The sequence below is a fragment of the Ruditapes philippinarum genome, unplaced genomic scaffold (assembly GCF_026571515.1).
Source record: "Ruditapes philippinarum isolate M1 unplaced genomic scaffold, ASM2657151v2 ctg4047_1_1_1_1, whole genome shotgun sequence".
Lineage (NCBI taxonomy): Eukaryota > Metazoa > Mollusca > Bivalvia > Venerida > Veneridae > Ruditapes > Ruditapes philippinarum.
The window spans coordinates 73923-95053 of NW_026852014.1; the positions used below are offsets into that span (position 1 = coordinate 73923).

The 21131-nt window shown below is 31.8% G+C and overlaps 1 long non-coding RNA gene across 1 annotated transcript; it reads left to right on the top strand.

The window, feature by feature from the left end:
- Positions 1-3786: 3786 nt before the first annotated feature.
- On the top strand, positions 3787-6209 carry LOC132746688 (uncharacterized). The gene is made up of 3 exons (XR_009628023.1): positions 3787-5065; positions 5413-5489; positions 5996-6209. It is a non-coding gene; the product is annotated as an uncharacterized LOC132746688 (long non-coding RNA).
- Positions 6210-21131: the final 14922 nt, after the last annotated feature.

Consider the following 21131-nt stretch of genomic DNA (forward strand, 5'->3'; position numbering starts at 1 on the left):
AAGTGAGCTACGATTATCCAGTATCGCTCACCAGAGGGCAGCATCTCTGCTAAAAACAAGAGCAACCACCAAGTGGGGGCAATGCTCAATTTTTTAACTTTTTCTAAAAGCAAACAAATGATTGGTTTAAATAAATCTTTAACAAGAGCACCAATTAGGCGTAAAATATACACCCAAATGCAAATTTGTTTTAAGTACATAAAATATAAGAGAATAATCTTTAAACAGAGAGGATACCAATATATAACATTTGTCCAAAACATAATTTATTTCACCTATCAATATTAAAATCTATATTGATACATGCAAAAGAGCTATGCTCCAAATGTCATATAAATACTTAGTGACAATTATATATGGCACAGCTTTCCCTTTCAAGTACAGAACCCAGTCATGTCACCAGTCATGCCCTTAAAAAGCTCATTTTGAGGCACAGAGTGGTGATTATTTATCTCTATGCAATTGTCACGGAATATTTACACTGACTGAAAACAACAATATTGTTGGTTTTTAAATGATAAAATTTCAAAGAAATATATAAATAGTATTATACCCGAAATTCAAAAGCACAACATATCATGCCTAAACAAGAACGTGTTTGTTAAACACAAATGCTCACGGCTCAAATTCTTGTCAGTAGCAATATTTCAAAAAATGTTTACCCATTCACTCAGTTATGGACAGAAAAATTGCCAAAAAATTGTAAACACAAGTTATATAGCTTGACAAAGTCATGGCATTTTGTAATTGTAAAAAATATAAGTTGCGTAGTCATTGCTCTGACTTGTGAAGTTGAAAAATATTCAACTTCATGCAAGTTATCTTCCTACCAAATATAAAATACATCTTTCATTAAATAAAGGCTGTATGAGCAAAAGTGTAAAAAATCTATTTTGAGCACTGCAGATCACCTTGACCAAACTGACCCCTAACTCTATCCAAAAAAAGAATACCATGTAAGTTATCTTCCTACCAAATATGAAATATATCTGTCAATAAATAAAGGCTGTATGGGCAAAAGTGTAAAAATCTATTTTTAGCACTCTTGACCTTGACCCAACTGACCCCTTACTCTATCCATGCAAATTATCTTCCTACCAAATATGAAATACATCTGTCAATAAATAAAAGCTGTATGGGCAAAAGTGTAAAAATCTATTTTTAGCACAAGTGACCTTGACCCACTGATCCCTACCCAAATCAAAAGGATGAATACCATGCAGGTTATCTTCCTACCAAATATAAAATATATCTGTCACTTAATAAAGGCTGTATGAGCAAATGTGTAAAAATCTATTTTTAGCAATGGTGACCTTAACCCAACTGACCACTAACTCCATCAAAGGTTATGTTTCTATCAATTATAAATAACATCTGTCTATAGAGTAAGGTCAATACACCTGTAAAAATCTATTTCTAACATTGGTGACCTTGACATTGGTAACATTGACATTGTCCCAAATGACCCCTTACTACACCGAAGTAGGAGGACCTCCCTTGGCATGTTTGTATTAAACTAAGACATCAACTAAAAAATAAAGGCTGTATGAGCAAAAATGTTTACATTTATTTCTTAAACCAGTGACATTGACCCTAGAGACCGCTTACTCCACAAAAAATTAGAGGACCATCAAAGGTATCCACCTACTAAATATGAAAGATATCATTAAAGAAATTAAGCAATTAGGAGAAATTTAAGATAAATCCAACTTGCTGAAATAGGTTAACCAGACAAGGCCCCATTTTCAAAGTGAAAAAAGAGAAATAACTGGGAAATATGGATGACACAGTTATATAACTTGGCAATATCATGTACTTTGTATTGATAAGTAAGTGTGGAAATTATAAAACCATTAGTATAGATAGATCTTAAGATATTTCCAACTTGCCGTTTCAGGTTAACCATTTTTCATTTTCTAAGTGCTGAAAAGGGCAATAACTTGGTAAATATGAAAGCCAGAGTTATGTAACTTGTCCAGATCATGTACTTTGTAATGATAAGTAAGTGTGTAAACTAAGAAGCCATTGGTACAGGTAGAACTTAAGAAAATACAACTTGCCATTCTAGGTTAACCTCGTACGAACAAAAGGACAGACGGACGGTTCAATTACTAAATGCCCGGGGGCATAAAAATAATCAAACATGAGCCCTGTTTGAACCAGGTGATGCTCTCCACATAGGTTTTTGACACAGGAAAGTACACCTATTGTTGTTTCAGAGTTATGTCCCTGGACAAAGTTCAAAAAGTTCAAGCTTGACTAATAAAATACTGGACAGAGTAAGGAAGACAAAACTATTAAAAGAAAAATCAATTATGTATAATTATGTATCAAGTAAGAGTAAAAAAATAACATTTGTTAAAATAATTTCCAAGTTCAAGTTGGAATAATTCTGGAAATTGTCATGCTAGAGTTATGAACCTTGTCACATGTGTGTAATTATAGGAAATATACCTTAAAAAGCAAAAAAAAAGTTATAAAATTTCTTAAAGAAAGTCTTAAGTTCAAAGACAGATTAATCTGATAATATTGCTTCAAGAGTTATAAAGATTGTCACATAAGATTTAATTGATGATAAGGAATAAGTATTTGAAGTTTGAAGTAATATCTTTAAAACTAAAGAAGTTATAGTAAAAACTACATTTTTCAAGTAAAAAAATCTAATTTTATGGGGAGATAATCTTGCAATATTGGTGCTAGAGTTATGAACCTAGTCACATAACATGTGGTTAATAATGATAAGGAACATAATACTCAAAGTATGAAACTGGCATATATTTCATAGGCCTATATTGCTTACTATCCCCTTCTCTTTAAGTGACAATACTCCAAGCGGAGCCAACTGCACAGTAATATATTTTTGACATGCACAAATCTAATCACACTTACATGTAAATTTTTCTTTACAGCAACGTATTGTATATGAAACTTTAAGGCCATCTTGTATGTCGGCCTTCAGATCCATGGTAGCTTTTGCTAAGCTGGAAAGGTCAAACATCCTGTTAAAAGTTGGTAGCACCTAAAATTGATTAAATAAATGATGTACAAGGTTTGTCCCAAAATTCTTATAGAGGGTTCATTTTTAACATAAGTACTTAATAAATCATTTAATTTATATAACATGTAAATTCATTATTTTACATGACAGCAAATCAGTTACAAAATATCTGCTCTAGTAACTTAAAAATTCTCAATATTGATGACATTGGTTTTAGTTCCCAGCGCACATGAAATAATTTTCATTTCAATATAAATAGGCTTGAATAAACAACCAGCAGTTATCATAATATTGCAAGCAATCCTCAAGTTCCCTACCCCATAGAACCCCAGCAACATTCTGATGGGCCATTGGCCATTCAATTATACCACTGAATGAATAAATGGCATGAATGAACTTAAATCTTTTGAGTTTTAAGTTTTTTTTATATCATAGCAATGTGTTAAGGAAATTATGTTTATACAACAAATAATCAAAAGGTCCAATTTTCTCACGATGAATATAACTAATGTTTCAACTTTTCCCTATTTTAAAGACATTTTAGGGAGTTTTCATGTAGACATATAGGCAAAATTAAAACTGTTCAATAAAATTTCTTTAAACTTTGCATGTTGTTAGAATATGATAACAGAAACATTTTAAGCAAAAAAAATTGGGGTCACCATTCTCATTTTAGAGTTATCTGCCCTTAGATTGGACTTTTTTTGTTAAATTCAAGGGCAGATAATTTACAATGAAGGGAAACAATACAATTTTTTTTCTTATTTTCATGAAGCTTACCTTCCCAGCCACAAAAGCAGCCCCCCACTTCACAAGAGTCCCCTACTTTTAATATGCTTTTTCTGGACTTTAAAAGAACTTTTATAACTAGCACCTGTGCTTCAGCTGAAGTACTAGGGACTTCAAGTGTACTTGCTTCAACTGCAGCTGTACTTCATCTGAAGCCCCATCCAGCTTCTAATGAGCTTCTGAATTTGTGAATGTGTACTTCAGTTGAAGCACCAGGGCTTTTTAAGTGCTTCATTTTGATAGTATTTTGTACTAGAGACTTATTTGCTACTTCTCAGACTTTGACTGTTTGTTTGAAAGTTATTTTGATACAAAATGTATACTTAAGTTGTGCTTTTGAAACTTAGCAATGTAGGACTTGTTTTGAGGGGGCTTCAAAAATGCTTTTAAAACTTGTATTTTTGTCAGAGTTCTCTGACTTGGAAATTAATTCATAAAGTCAATGAAAATACATGAATAAAAAAAATAATTGTAAATAAGTGTAAAATCAATATTTTAGTTTGATAAGGATTTAACATTCTACAGATCATGGTGGTGAAAAATATATTTATTAAATTCCATCAAAAATATATGATTCATTATGAAGTCAATTATACCAATTCAGAGCCAGTTTTGACATTAAAAAATACTTTCTAAAAATTATTATTGCACATGAATCATCTAAATATATTGTAATTAACAGGTATCATCAGTATCTGCTTAACATAAAAAAAGAAGAATTAAAAAAAAATATTTTTCTTCATGAATATTAACATAGTTCAAAGATGCTCAAAGACTTAAATTACATGTCTGCAATTATTCTGCACCCTTCTGTAAATCTACCACTGTTTTCTTCTACACAAATATTCTTATCACAAACATCTGTGATCCCTCAAGTGGAAATTATGACCCCTTCCAACAGTTTTCAAAATACCCCATGTTAAGCTGACCTATCTGATACATGAGAATAGTGAGTGATAAAGCAAGTTTACAATACTCTAGCTACATGTAACCTAATACCCAGAACAAATCTTCATCCTGGCAATTTATACAGAAGTGTTTGAATGTCTGGATCTGCTTACATTAGTTTTAAGATATGTTATTATGAGTGCATGAGCTAGTATAAAGTTAAATGTGATTATTGTTATTTAGTTGAAATGATTCCAACTAATACAGGTTTACAACAATTTTCGGAAACTAAATTAACATGTATAATGGGACATCAAATGTGTAGTTAAAGTTCCTTAGCAGTTAAAAATGGAGGCAAATTGATAACCAATTCTATGGAATACATTTATGGTAAGTAATTTGAACTATATTAATATTTGAAATTCAATAAACAATAAAATCAACTAAATGCAAATGAACTTTTTTTAGATTTGGTTATCCTTAAAAAATATCAAGTTATAAACTCTAAAATGATAAGATCAGATTCAAATATTTAAATTTTTATAGTCTTGTATTGCATGATACAATTGTATAGCATGATATTTAAAAATTATGTCCTTTTCCTTTTGTATATATTTATATCTAAATGCATTCCATATAAAAAAGAACATATGACTGACTTAACATTTAATAAGATTACCTTTATACATGTATATTGTATTATAATAATTATATAAATGTGTATATCTATTTTCTAGACCAAATTCTCCAAAAGTCAGTGAGAAGTTTGAAAATGAAAGAAGAAAAGGATACAAAAGAATACAGAACTTACTTGGTAATTAGTTTGCTTTATACAAACAGGCTTATTATGACTTGAATAAATTTAGATTTACTTACAAATATAAGATACTTAGTTGATTTTATCATGTTTAATGTCTATTGCTTTATGCACCTAAAGCTTTCACTGGTGAGAATTGTGATACAAAAATTTGAAACCCAGGCATTTTAAGAATTTGATGTAGTTATATCAAAGAATGAATATTTAACCATTAAGTAAGTGAATAATTAAGCATTGCCACTCATTATCTGACTGGGCTACAAAGACATTATATGTCCTAAGATGATTATGACCCCAAAAGTAACAAAATACACTGTGAGTTGTTTTCCTGGCAATTTTTGTGCTTGCTTAAGTTGAAAAATTTAATTTTAATACATTTGCAAACTTTTTTTGCAGATATTTTGTATTAATGTTATGTTTTTTTAAAGCTGCATGATTACCAATCTAGAACATATGTGCATTTATACATAATAAAAAATCATTTTAAAATATATTTTTTTCAGGATGCAGAAGAGGTATTCCCATCATATAAAATCAAACCAGCATTGTGCCAGTGAATCTGTTTGGAAAAGACTGAAAGTGAAGGACATGTATAAATTGAAATTTAATAGATGTTACGCTCATAAGATGTTTTATAGTGTTATACCTTTATGCATGGAACCGTATTTGTTAATGTGGGTGAAATGACTGAATAAATTTCTTTGATGTAACATTTAATGAATTATTATTGTTTATCAGTTGAAAGTTGATACTGTAATGCTCACCTGAACAAAAAGTGCTCAGGTGAGATTTTGTGATTTCCTGATGTCTGTAAAACCTTAATTGTAATTAATCCATTAAGTTTAAAGATTCAAGAGAAATCTAAAAATGTTAACTGATTTTGGAGCTTTTTAGTTTTGTAGTGGGGCTTCAATAGTACTTTTTTCACTGGGACTTAATTTGCACTTCATCAATATGCTTCATGTGTGCTTCAAAGAGAAGCTTCAGGTATGCTTCTTAACTGAGACTTCATCTGTACTTCTTTATGGGCTTCAAGTGTGCTGCATAATTACACTGAATGCCCTTACAAATGTACTCCTTAAGGGGTACTCAAAAGATACTTTAAAGAAGTACGGTTGAAGCCTAATTAGCATAATTCGAACGCGCTTCAAATGAGCTTCACCTATGTGTTGGCCATTAGCATTTCCATCGAATAGATGAAAGCACATATGAAGCAGGGACTGCAACCAAGCTTCTTATATACTTTACCATAGAGCTTCAAATATACTTAATATAATATACTTGAATTGTGCTCTATTTGTGGCTGGGTTCGTTTTAGTCCATATGCAGAAATTCAAAAACAAATTTAGAGTGGATAGGTTTTTTTCCACTTCTTCTTTTAACCCGTGCATTTTCTCTTAAAAAATGGCCTGTTTTTCAAGAATTTAAAGTTCCTTTATTTTCATTGAAAAAAATTAACAGAAACGATATAAGGAATTGCATGTTATTATGTATTGTACTCAACAATAAAAAAGAAAAAACATAATCCAGAAGTAAAAATTATTCATTTAAGTATGTATAAGTTATCTGCCCTTGAAATGACCTCAAATAAGTAGAAAATTCTGCTTCAGGGGCAGATAACTCAAAAACAAGAATGGTGAACCCAATTTTTGTTTCTGTTATCATAAAAAAACTCAAAAAACGTCCTAAATTTGTTAAATGCGGTAAATTTGTTGGAATTTTTTTTAAAAGTGATCTCTGGAAATAGTTTTTATGAACAGACAGACAGACTGAAGTCGACTTAAGTTACTTTTAAAAACATCCCTGTTACCAAAATATAACATTTTTTTTTAAGCAAATTTCTTAAAGAGGAGATAACTCTTGAAATGAAGATGCTAGATTTATAAACATTGTCATACATGGTGCGAGTGTAACAAAGAACAATTATTTTAAGTTTAAAGATACCATTTATAGTAAAAAAAAAGTAAAAAAATAACAATTTTCAAATAAAATAAAAATAAATAAATCTGTAAATATAATGTAGGTGTTGATAGTGAATGTATATTTTGAATTTGAAGTAAATCCATGAAGAAACAAGCAATTATCATAGTATTGCAAGCAATCCATTAGTCCCCTACCGGTTAGAACCCCATCAACATTCTCAAGGGCCGTTGGCCATTCACTAATGTTTCAATTTTTCTCTATTTTAAGTAAATTTGTTGGAAAAGTTCTTTAAAAATGATCACAGGAAACAGTTTAAATGAACAGACAGACAAACGGACTGAAGAACACTCTAAAGTTAATATTTGAAACATCCCTGTTACCAAAATATAACATTTTTAAAAGCAAAATTTCTTAAAAAAGAGATAACTCTTGAATTAAAGATGCAATTTCCACGGTAGGGAATCACGTGACTTTTACGGTTACGCGTACAGACAATATGGCGGCCTAAAAACCTCGCTTCACATGTGTTTTTAAGGTAATTCTTTATTATATCCCTTTAACTTACATACGAGACCTGCTGCAGCCTACGCATAATAAAGAATTGTTGCCGCCTATACCTTAGTTTCCACTCCTGTGCTCATAGATTTTACAAACACTCAAAAATTCAACAGAAATTTTCAATGTGAACAATTATATTTCGGGTAACATTCACGAAAAAATTTGTATTTTTTTATGAATTTTATTAAACTACGTCGAGTTAGCAATGAGAAAATGTTCATAGAATTTCTTTATTTGAAAATGTAAATATTAGGCATGTTAAATGTTGACTGGTCATTTTCTATTCCAAAACATGAGAGAAAAATGATTTGGGTAACTCCCACGCATACTTTTATTGTTGATAACTCCCACGCAATATTTTATGTGCAGGCAATATCTATGCAGGTTATAGCCTAGATATTGATTGAACAAAAATCATGGTTGATGCATTTAGCCTTAAGCGTTCAAAGAATTTTTGAATAATATTAAAAATACCGCCAAAAGGTCCTGGATAGAATAAAGCCCCTATGGATAGCAGAATACATACTCACGTGAATATATTAAATGAAGTTTCGATATAGATGAATTAATCGCAGAAATTAAAATAAAAGTCTCAAATATAAGAAGGAGGTCGATTTCAGTATAAGCACAATTACAGTTCTCATTTTTCATAATTTGCAGATATGGGCGGTTCCAGTTCGGGTATTGTTTGTTTAGATAATGTTGGGCAACATTTGTCTTAATGACCACATAAACTGGCTTACTCAGCACAGGACTTTGTAAATGTTGTGACAAATCGAAACGTGACAGTATGGCATTTTATGTTATTCGTTATATTAAGATTTTAAAGACATTCAAGTCATTTTTATCACTTAGTCTTTTATGAAACCAACTTTTTTTCAAATTAGCGTCTGTATTTAACTATTATTATGTTGTGTGTGTTTTTTTTAATCTAAAAGCATAAAAGAAAACAACCTAAAGTATATTAGAATGGGTCTTTTTATTTTACAAAACTAGGTAATAAAATCTAGAGGACTTATGTTTGAATGTCAATCTTAATATCAGCAGTAAAACCCGTAACGTTTCCGATTTGCTGGGCTATAAAAATGTTTTACCACAACATTTATAAGTCCTGTGCCGTGTAGACTGTTCATGTGGTCAATATTTGAGACCTATCCCGCGAATGAAATGTTTCCCACATTTATCACAAACAATATCCGAGATGGAACATTCCATATCTGCAAAATATGAAAAATGAACAACTGTAATTTTACTAATAAAAACAGAAATACAAAACCTCCTTCTAATATTTTAGACTTTTGTATCAAAAGGCGACCTAATTTTTGAATGTTTTGGGTTTGGGTTGGCCTTACGCGAAGTTTATTGATGTCCTTGGCAATTTATGATTTTACAAGCCATGCTTTTTGAAATTTATTTATCATATTATTGTAACCTATAAGCAGATGAAGTGTTGTTCGCCCCATATAATTTACGCCCCAAGACGATTCGTCAATTTAGCTGTATTAATTTTTATATCTTAGTGATAGTAAAATTAAATGTGAATTAGTTTAAAAAATACATTAAATCCATTGCATTTTTCAAAATAAATTTGATTAAACTGTTTGTGGTTAAATAATAAAGTTGAGTGTTAAATTTTAAGTTTAATTGCCGTGAATATATAGGAATAATAAGTTTATTTTATATTCTAGATCCTGGTCCTGGCTGAAATTTAAAGTATTACAGCTGTAGCTTCTATACCATAAATTTAACATGGAAAGGACTGTTCTTGGGAAAATGCTGACGTAACTGATGGGAGCAGTTTTTTCTTACCAAATCATAGGTCAAGACTTAACCCTTTCCCCCATGAGCATATTGTGAAAATGGCCATTTTCACTGAAAAGCCTCCTTTACAAGGTTCAAACTGCTATGAAAACTATGAAAAATTGCTTCAATACTAATCAAAACTTGGCACAAAATGTTGACTGGACCATTGCTTTTGTAAGACATGCTCAGTCTTAAATTTTGTTACCATGGCAACGAGGGGTAAAGGGCTAACAAAAAATGATGAAAAACTTTGGAATCACCCCCAAAATGTTAGTTTTTACATGTTAAACATGTGGTCTTTTACACCTAATTTTGGTGAAAAATTGTTGTTTTTGTAACATTTTATAATTTTTTAAGTTAACCCTTTTACCCATGAGCATATTGTGAAAAAATGGCCATTTTCGCTGAAAAGCCCCTTTCAAGTTAAATTTTCCTGTTACCATGGCAACGAGTGGACATCTGAAAATTGCCAAAAATCACTATTTTGCCTCGATGTTTTCCATCAAAATTTACTTCAAAGTGCTGCAACTTCTCAAGAGATTGAGATAGAGTCAAAGGCTTTTCAGCGTTGGTTACACCTTACCTTATGATCGACCTGGAGTCATTTAAAGCCTCTCACAAGTCCAAAATTTTCTTTTGCGATCAGGGGTACTCCCCCCCTTCAACCCCCCCCCCACCAAAAAGAAGGGGCAACCCCCTGAAGTATCTTTTGGACAGGGGGCGGCGCCGAAAAAGTGCCTCACTTTTTTTAAACAACATTTCTCAAACGAAACATGTGTTTGGGGGAAAAATAGGACATTTTCTCACTATTTCAGGCCTTAAAAAGGGGGGGGGGGGTCGAAAGTGCGTTGTTTCGCGTATATATGAGGTGAAGGGTTAAATAGCTTTTTTTTTAAAAAGTTTTCTATATGCTGTTTTATTATGTAAATCTTAGAAGATAAGCATTTTAAGATAAAACAAATCACTAAGTTGATTAATTATATATTATTTGAGATTGACCAAGTCAATTTTAACATATTTAACTTCTTATTTTATTTGCAAAAGCAGTAGAAGTATTCAAACACCATCATGACACACTTTAAACATTACCAAGAGAGCTCTAGAAGAAGAACTAGTTGTGTAGATTGGAACAGATTGTAGCTTAAATTTGTTAAACTAAAAGGCTTCTTAAATCGTTTTAATTTAATCTACACTTGAACTGTAGTTTTGAAATTAGAAATAGCTGAAGTATTTAATAGTGTCTTTGATTTTTTGTTAAAACTCTACAGTACTTTGCTTTATATTTATATTAAAGTATGTTAAAAATTGACATTGAAACTTCAACGTTTGTGACAACGTTGAACTTAACGTTTTTTAAACTTTCAAATTCGAACATTAAATCTAACGTTATTTCAACGTTGAAATCTGTTCATACTTCAACGTTGTTCACCGTTGATGTGCCTGCTGGTTACTTCTATCAAGGACCTATTTGCGGTACTTTTAATATTATTCAAAATTCCTATAAAAGTTTGATGCTAAATGCATCAATTCATGATTTTTTTTCAAATCAATATCTAGGCTATAACCTGCATAGATATTGCCTGCACATAAAATATTGCGTGGAGTTTATCAACAATAAAAGTATGCGTGGGAGTTACCAAATCATTTTTTTCTCGTGTTAATGGAAATAGAAAATGACAGTCAACATTTAACATGCCTAATATTTACATTTTTCAAATAAAGAAATTCTATGAACATTTCTCTTTTTTCTAACTCGACGTAGTTTAATCAAATTCAAAAAAATACAAATTTTTGCCGGTGAATGTTACCCGAAATTATAATTGTTTACATTGAAAATTTCTGTTGAATTTTTGAGTGTTTGTAAAAGCTATGAGCACAGGGGTGGAAAATAAGGTATAGCCGGCAACAATTCTTTATTCTGCTAGGCTTGCAAAAAGGGGTTTGTATGTAAGTAAAAGGGGTTAATAAAAAATTTCCGAAAAAAATGTGAAAAACGAGGGGTTTTTGGCCGCCATATTTCTTTTACGGGGTAACCGTAAAATCAAAGTGATTCCCCACCGTGATTTCATAAAAAAGTTCAGCTCTTTTTGACTTATCACAAATATTGTTATATTTGCCATGTTTTAAGCCTATTTGATGTCAAGGCAACCAATATTTTTTCAAAATAGGAAAAACAGATAAAGAACAAGCATTAATCTTCCAGTGATGCCATCTACCCATATGTCAAGTTTTCATAAAAATATTTCCAGTACTTTTTGAGTTATCACTGGTTTCAATTTATGTGTAAAATTTGCCATATTTTCAGTCTATGTGTTGCCATAGCAACCAGAATTTTCAACATAGGAAGAAAGAAAAAAGACATGCATTATCTCCAGACTGCCATCTACCCATATTACAAGTTTCATAAAAATATTTCTATTACTTTTTGCGTTAACACTGGATCCAGTTTATGTGTAAAATTTGCCATATTTTCAGTCTATTTGTTGCCATAGCAACCTGAATTTTCAACATAGGAAGAAAAAAAAAAGACGTGCATAATCTTCAGACTGCCATCTACCCATATTTCAAGTTTCATAAAAATATTTTCAGTACTTTTTGCGTTATCACTTGATCCAGTTTATGTGTAAATTTTGCCATATTTTCAGCCTATTTGTTGCCATAGCAACCAGAATTTTCAAAATAGGAAGAAAAAAAAAAGATGTGCATAATATCCATACTGCCATCTATCCATGTATCAAGTTTCATAAAAATATTTTCATAACTTTTCAAGTTATCGCGGGATCCAGTTTTGTGGACGGAGGGACTGACGGACGGACAGACAGACAGACGGACGGAGGGTAAACCTAAAGTCCCCTCCGGTAAACCGGTAGGGGACTAATAAGAAAGTTAAAGAATGAATAAGAAAAAATCAAAGTTCACTGAGGGTATAATTCTGGAAATATGGATTCTAGATTTATAAACCTTGTAATATTATTATGATGTTGGAGTTTGGAGTAAATTCTATAAGAAATGAAGAGGTTGGACTGTCATCTACCCATATTTCAAGTTTCATAAAAATATTTTCAGTACCTTTTGCGTTATCAATGGATCCAGTTTATGTGTTAAATCTGCCATATTTTCAGTCTATTTGTTGCCATAACAACCAGAATTTTCAACATAGCAGGAAAAGAAAAAGACGTGCATAATCTCCATACTACCATTAATCCATATATCAAGTTTCATTGCTTTTTGTGTCATCGTGGCATCCAGATTTGTGGACAGATAGACTGACTGACTGACAGACAGACATGGGTAAATCTTAATGCCCCCCCCCCCCCTAAAGTGGGGGCACAAAAATGGCAATCATGGCCACAAACAGAATGAACTCTGCAACAATATTATATTTAGATTTCAGTGTACCTGTTGAATGTAAGTCTGAGCCCGTTCTCTTGCAACACTGTCTGAAGATGTTGCAGTTAGGTGCTGTTGTTTGGCCCTTGTGGCACCTCCACTGCCTCTAGGTTCTTCTGGATAATTTCTCTACAAAAGAAGGGATAGCATATAACAGAACATGCTGCACAAAAAATGCTCATTTTTTTTAAACAAGAGGGCCATAATGGCCCGCTCACCTGATAAAGTTTGCCCTACACAGCTAAAGTTATGTTAAGCGTTATAATTAACATAATGTCTTATAATAACAAGAGGGCCATTATGGCCCTGAATCGCTCACCAGAAACAACTGTTTTTCAGTGATTATAGAAATATTTTTTTCAAATTAACTTGTAAAAAGACAAGTCCAGCTCAACTTCAACTTGCCTCTCTAGTTATAAGGTTTCCCGACACTGATTGTTTTTTTCTTTATAGTAAAAATGATAGGAACCAAGTTTGGTGATCATCAATCTATTAATTTGTGATAAAATTTGCCTATGACTGTTTGCAATTGCGATCTTTCTTCTCTAAAAAATTAGATAATTATATAATCTCAGTATTTAGATATACATGTATACTGTTTGTCTGGATGACACCATCGGTCAATATTTATTTAAGATAACATAGGTATACTAGTCAACTTGACCAGAAAGTTAACATTTCAGGTTAATTATCTTACTAAAACAATGAAATAAAATGTATTCAGTGAACATGAAAACAACTTTACATACATTGTATGAAACAGTGCAAAATTACTTTCAACAAGTTATAACCAAGTTTGCAAAATGTGATTCTGAATAGAAATAATTGAAATTGATACTAAAATAGCTAAAAGAATAAACAAGGGCCAACGCATGGTAGCGCCGGTGATCCGCATGGTGGTGGTGGTCCACATGTTGGCGATGGTCCGCATGGTGGCGGTGATCCCGCATGTTGGTGGTGGTCCGCATGGTGGTGGTCAGCATGTTGGTGGTGGTCCGCATGGTGGTGATGGTCCGCATGGTGGTGATGGTCCGCATGGTGGCAGTTCACATGTTTGTGGTAGTCCGCATGATGGTGGTGGTCCGCGTGCTGGTGGCGGTCCACATGGTGGTGAAGGTCAAGGTAAGGGTGATCTACTGAAAGGTGGCTTGTCCGACAGGTTGTTGTGGCAAAGTATAGAAGGACAATTTACACCAGAGAACTAAAAAAGTTATTGATCAAGGTACAAGTTTGCAGACGGCCCAAGTAGCTACGGGGTAACAGCAAACTTTGCCCACCACTTTAACCGGGGCTGGGAATAAAAATATGCGTCGTATCCTACAAAATGTAAACAAACGCTGCCATCTTGGAACGAAAATCATATGTTTTTGATTATAACTATTTTTGTTGGAAATGACTGAAAACCAAAACTACATCATAATATGTGACAATGTTTTGTTTTTTTAACTCTAGCACCAATTTTTCCAGAATTATGTCCCCAATGAACTTTTGTTTTCTGCTCAGAAAACTGATGTTTACTTTTTACTTTACTTTGTTTATTTCTTAATGTATCTACTTCTAAAATTCAAAATATTTCCTTATAATATGTTGACAAGATTGCATAAACATGCTAGCATGAATATTTCCCAAGATTTTTTCCCCATTAAACAGTTTTTTTTAAACTTAAAAATTATTGTATAAAACTTTTAAACGAATAACAAGGCAAGTTCATTAACTCCTAGCATCGAATATTCTTTCAGGAATCATATCCCTTTTACTCAGAATTTTTTCATATTAATTCGGACTTCAACTAAAGGCTGTCCACACAAATGACCCAAAGTGCCAATGGAAAGGTTCCTAAAGCATGCAGGACTCGGTATGTATTGAAAAAGAAAAGAGGATGGAAAGTAAACTAATTGCTTAATTATTTTTCTTGTATTTATTGTACCATTATTAATCTCTAATTGTTGATAACGTGAACCTTCAAAGATATAAGTGTGACGTTGACCTTTGAAGAAGGGACGTGGTTCCTGGACGCGACAGAATGTTGTCATAAGAATAGACATTTGTGCCAAGTTATTTTCAAAATCCCTCAATGCATGACAAAGTTACATACTGGACATGATTGTTGTGTTAAGTGGGGACACACGGACGGACAGACGGACGGACAAGAGCCTTAGCTGAGATACATCATCCTGACTGTGTGGTAGACATTTTGTGCCAAGTTATTATAAAATCTTTTCCATGCAATCGGACATGAATGTGTATCTTCAAACTCGTCTCGAGAGAATAAGTACCTTCAAACTATAAGTATGACCTTGACCTTGAAGGTAGGGACATGGGTCTTAGTCCCGACATTGTTGTCTTGATGTGGAAGATATTTATGCCTAGTTATTTTGTTGTAATCCTGACAAAGTTACAGTCCCGGGACACGAATAGTGTAACTATTTAAACTCTTATTTTGGATAATTAAGTGTCAACTTCAAAATGATTTAGCTTTTGACTTTGACCTTTGAGAATTTAGGGGTCGTGATAAGTTTGGACGTGGCACAATCGATATTATGATGTGGTAGATATTTTATGCCAAGTAAATAATATATATTATATTTATAATAAAGTGTTACAATTTCACACTTAGAAAAATCTTTTAGAGAAATTGTTCTTATTTAAATACTTTTTAAATATCTTTGATTGCAATTGTAAAAGGACAGCATTGCCACATTATGTTACACTTAGGATTTTAATTTTTAACATTATGTAAAGCAACTTTGAATAAGAGTGCTATCTAAATTTGAATTATATACATGTACATTTCATGTATATGATTATTTAGTTTTTAAAATATATTGAGATAGTCCACATAGGCCTGTCCTTGTTGTTCTTTTAAGTATAAAAAGAACAAAAACTACAACAACAACAAACTGGTACATGTTTCTTATTCAAGACTCCAAATTTGCAGACAATTATGAGTTATTCTTCACTCTGTAAAGTTAATTGTTATGAAATAAACTCATACATTAAGCTCTCTTAATCTAGTTTGTTAAATTGTAATATATATGACCTGTTGATAATTTCTTACAAGTAGGATAAAAAAATAAACACTGCCTCTACTACTCTACAATGATTTTACACAACTGACCGATTTTTCACCATGTACTGACCAATCTGATAATGGTAACCACCTGTTTTCCCACCATAAATTCTGCTTCAGTCCAGACTCTTCCATTTGATTTTTTTCTGGGGGGGGGGAAACAACTTTATAGATTTTAAATGAAGTCTGTTTAGAAGCGACATTGCAGAAGTTATCTTTAAAAACCTATTATGAATTTGAAATTCTACATTACACTTATTTTTCTCATATGTCTATATGATTGTGAAAGTAAAATAATGGGTGCTTTGATTTGTGGAATACCCTGTTTAACATTATGCATGATGGATCAGTCCAGTTCTACAGTTGTAAAATTTGAAATCTGAGGTATATTGTGGAAATAGTGCTCATGTATCACAAAGGATCTTATTGATAATTAAGAAATTGTGAAGTTGTAAGCAATATATTTTGTATAAAATGTTGGGTGTAAATTCTTTAACTTTTCAAAGAAAAAAATCAAGGCTTCAGTCTTGTTAAACTGACAATATTCTGGATTATGGGATATGCTGGTTGTAAATGAAATTTGAACCTAATGGACAAGAAGATGAAAACCAGAATCATAAAAAAAAAATCAGGTAATAACTTTTGGATACATTTATGCAAAAAAACAAGTATTATTTCAGGTCTACTAGCAATTATTTTTATCAACTTTATTCTTGAAAAAAAAAAAAATATTTTACATTCTATTTACCCAGTTGGAAAATAATTTTAAATGTAAATTTTGTCACCAATAGCATTTAATTAGATACTACGATATTGACTGTTAACTGCTTTATATTTTTGAAATCAGTCTTGAAGAGATGATATTAAATACATTTATACTTAACTTCTAATTAAAAAGGTCATAATTTATTTCCATATCTTTTATAATGAACTATGAATTTTGTTCTTATAAAGGTCACAGTACACCCCCCAGAGACGTTTCCACATGAAACAAAAGCAAAGGACTAAAACAGACATGGTAAAACGAAATTATTATGTTTTGAAATAATTAGAACAGCTTTGACAGAAATTCATTGTTAAACAAATAAGTCTCTTTAAAAGTTGCACCTTAATTATTAAAGTTAAGTTACCTTTAACAACTAATAGAAACAGCTCAGTAAATATTTTTTATCAAGCAATGCATTAAGTATGAAAATTTATACATGTATTCATTAATTGTCAAAACATAATTATATAGGTTGAAGTTAATTGGTACGTATTTAAAAAAAAATGAATTGGTCAGGCACTGAATATGTGCATTGATGACATTAGTACAAAATGCAAGCATTGAAAGTAGGATTATCATTTTAAGTATTCATTTAATGATAAACTATTGATGTTTTATTTGATTCAGGTGAAGCTGCTTTAAACAGGATCTTAAATCACAATGACAGGGACCAGTTAAGAAGAGAAAACACTTGCAAAGGCTTTATTCCAAGTACAGTCTAACTTGCCCATGCGACCACGTGTATTAAGCGACTTTTGTCTTAAACGACCACTTTAAATTCCCCCGATCATTGTCTCTCTATATCTTTAATGTATTAAGCGACTTTTGCTCAACGCGACCAGCGACCGCTAATTGGACACCTAATTGACATCAATCTTTTCATTAAACGACCATTTTTACCTGTCAAGTAATTGTGTTTTAAGAGAACGCCACCTCGTTATGTCACAAGCGTCAACAATCAAAACACAACAATAAACGTGTGAAAAACTATTTCCCATACCGTTTTAGCGTATGCAAATGAAGATAAGTATACGCGTGACGTGTATTATCCAATAATATCGGATACACAATGCAACGCTCCGCCCATACTGAGAATGTGTATAAGCATCGCTTGTTGACATTTAGACTGCATTGAATTAACCTTGAACTTGAGCAGCCATTAAATTGATCGTAACAAATAGATGTAGTTTGTTTATTTCAAATGAAAAAAATGCACAACAGAAAACATCTTCACTAATAGGGTTTTCGTGTTGGAGACAAGGAAAAACAACGGAGAAGTAAAAAAATCTGGAAAAAATGTCAAACATGTACGTAATGGATCAAAACTGTTTTGTCAATAAATATCAGAAAGTTATTTTTTACATTTGCATCCATTTAGATTATCGGACCGTACTTATTATTCAACATTTATATAAAAATGAAGTTGAAAAACAATCCTACCGAATAAAAAAGATGTCATTTATAAATTTTGACTTTTATATCATGCTGACTGTCTTAAGAGACCGTTTCATTAAGCGACCGTTTTGGTTGTTTCCCTTACCCGGTCGCTTAATACACGTTTGACTGTACCTATATACATAGACATTAATTTGGCAAATACTGGCAATAAATTTTTACAAGAAAAAAAACTTTATTAGCATTTGTGAATTTTTCTTCAAATGAGAGGATAACTGCAGTGTTTTTCATGACTTGGATTTTATTGATGCAGTATCAGTAGTGTAAGACTGTAACAGAATGTAATAAAATATAATAATCCATTTAAGACAAAGTGAAAATTTGTTATATTTATCCCCATCTTTAGTGATAGTGATCCTAGTTTAGTGATATTTCCGCTCACCTTAGCACAGAGTGCCATTGTGAACTATTGTGATTGTATAATGTCTGCTATTTGTACCTAAATCTTGTAAAAAGATATTTTCTCCTCAACCATTTCTTATTTTTAAAAATTGAGTAGCAACAAATGCACAAAATTTCTGACCAAAGTGTATTTATCCCAATGAAAAAGATATTTGCACCAAAAATGCCAAATATGTCTGCATTTATGTGTGGTTTTCATCCCTTAAACAATAAGGGCACCTGTATTTTATTTTTGACCTGTAAAAATTTTACACCTGTACCTTTGAGCTGAAAAAATTATACACCTGTATTTTTAGACCTGTAAAATTTTACACCTGTATTTTAAACAGCTGTAAAACAGTACAACTGTATTTTCGACCCGTAGAAAAAAAACGGTTAATTTACATATTTCGTTCATAGTACAGGTGTAAAACAGGTGTATTTTTGAAAAAAACAGGTGTAATTTGCTATATGTTTATCAAAACTGAAGTAAAATACAGCTGTAATTTTTAACAGAAAAACAGGTGTATTTTAGGCAAAATTACAGGAGTAAAATTTCGTACAGGATATGCCTTTAATATGAAAGTAATTTACACAAGTACTTTCATTGTGAGTTGTAAGTGATTAAAAACCTTTTTTAATGTAATCCAATTTTTTTGTCTTTAACTATAATTAGTAAAAATTGTATGTATCTCTTTACACTAAAAAAGTTAAATCTTAGTTTTTCGTTACATCTAAAATGTTCTCTATATGTTTGTCTTCCAGCTTAAACTATACATTCTTGAAACATGATAGGATCATAAAACATTCTAGGGTGCTGCTATCAGTAATACAGTGACAAGCCGTGTAATTATAATTAAATGCTCATCACTGACCACAGATAAGAAATTTTGGGCAAAAACTGGAAATCTTGGGTTTATGCGTAGGACTGCAAAAGCTTTTCTTCTTTCAATTTCATGCACAATCATAAACCAAAACTCTCAAAAAATGTACTTATCAATTTAAAATAGAATATAAACATCAGTCTCTGTAAGTCTATCGGCCATACTGGTTAAGTAAGGCGTTTTACAGATTGGTTTAAAATTTTTAAACGGAAAAATATATTCGATCATGCTGACTGTGCATTGGCAATTATAATCGTTAAAAAATAATCCGTTAAAATGTTCTGAATCAGATAAACGCTTGCATTTGAATTAGGGCTTGAATTAGTCAATCAGATATCGCGCACTGTATGGCGGCCATTTGTTTATCGGCTGTATATGAAATTAACTTACATGAGAGGATTTAATCATGATTTTTCGGATGTGACAGTTTAATCATGTTGTCAAATAGTATTTATTTTTTAGTTTTGTTCATAAATTGGTCAAAATAAATGTAAATACACGCTGTCTTATTGTTTTTTCGTTCCGCCCGATTTTCTGGCGGAACGTGCTATGTGTTTTTGAGCAATTTCAAATCACGAAAAACAAATCTTCGGCGTCAAGCACCTCAAAATCCAGCATTCACCAGGAAGTCACAAACTTTAATGTAAATATCACAATAATATTTGTATAATTTAATATTTTTCAAAAGAGACACTGAAACTCTTTCACATCTTTAAGAAATTTGAAATTTACGAAAAAAGAACTATTGATTAAAGTGTCTTAAACATGTTTGTGTGATTACACTTCAATTTTTAAAGATTTTTAAGTATAAAAATCCTTTAATACTTGAATAAAACTGAAATAAAAAAGGGCCGAAACGTCTAGCACTAACAAAGTTTGCACTCTTACCCTATGCTACGACCGGATGTAAACAATACGTTCGCACAGGGCATGCGCGGTGGTTAAATCCCACCCATTTTATTCGATTAAATTCTAGAACAACCACTACTTTCGGTTTCAATTTTACTGACAAGGAACAGTTTGAGTCAACGTTAGTGTTAATTTTAAATGCAATGTCCAAAACTTTGCACTACACGGCGTAATTTTCATTACATATCCGGTATTATCATCGTCATGGTAGTTTTTATTCCAGTCGGTCAAAATGACGGTACACATTTACATGTAAACAAACAGATTTAACTTCTCAGACAATTTAAATAAGGAATGGACACACGGTAAACTCTGTTGCAACGTAAAGTATATTCATAAACCTGTTTGAGAAAAATTGTCTCCGTGTTCAAATAAATTTCAAAAACGGGGAAAAAAGCAGTCTTTTACCGATACCCTGCAACAGAACCTTATTATTCTGACGAATTAAATTGACTTTATAACGCTCGTATACAATTATGTATTGGTCGACTTTCATTATA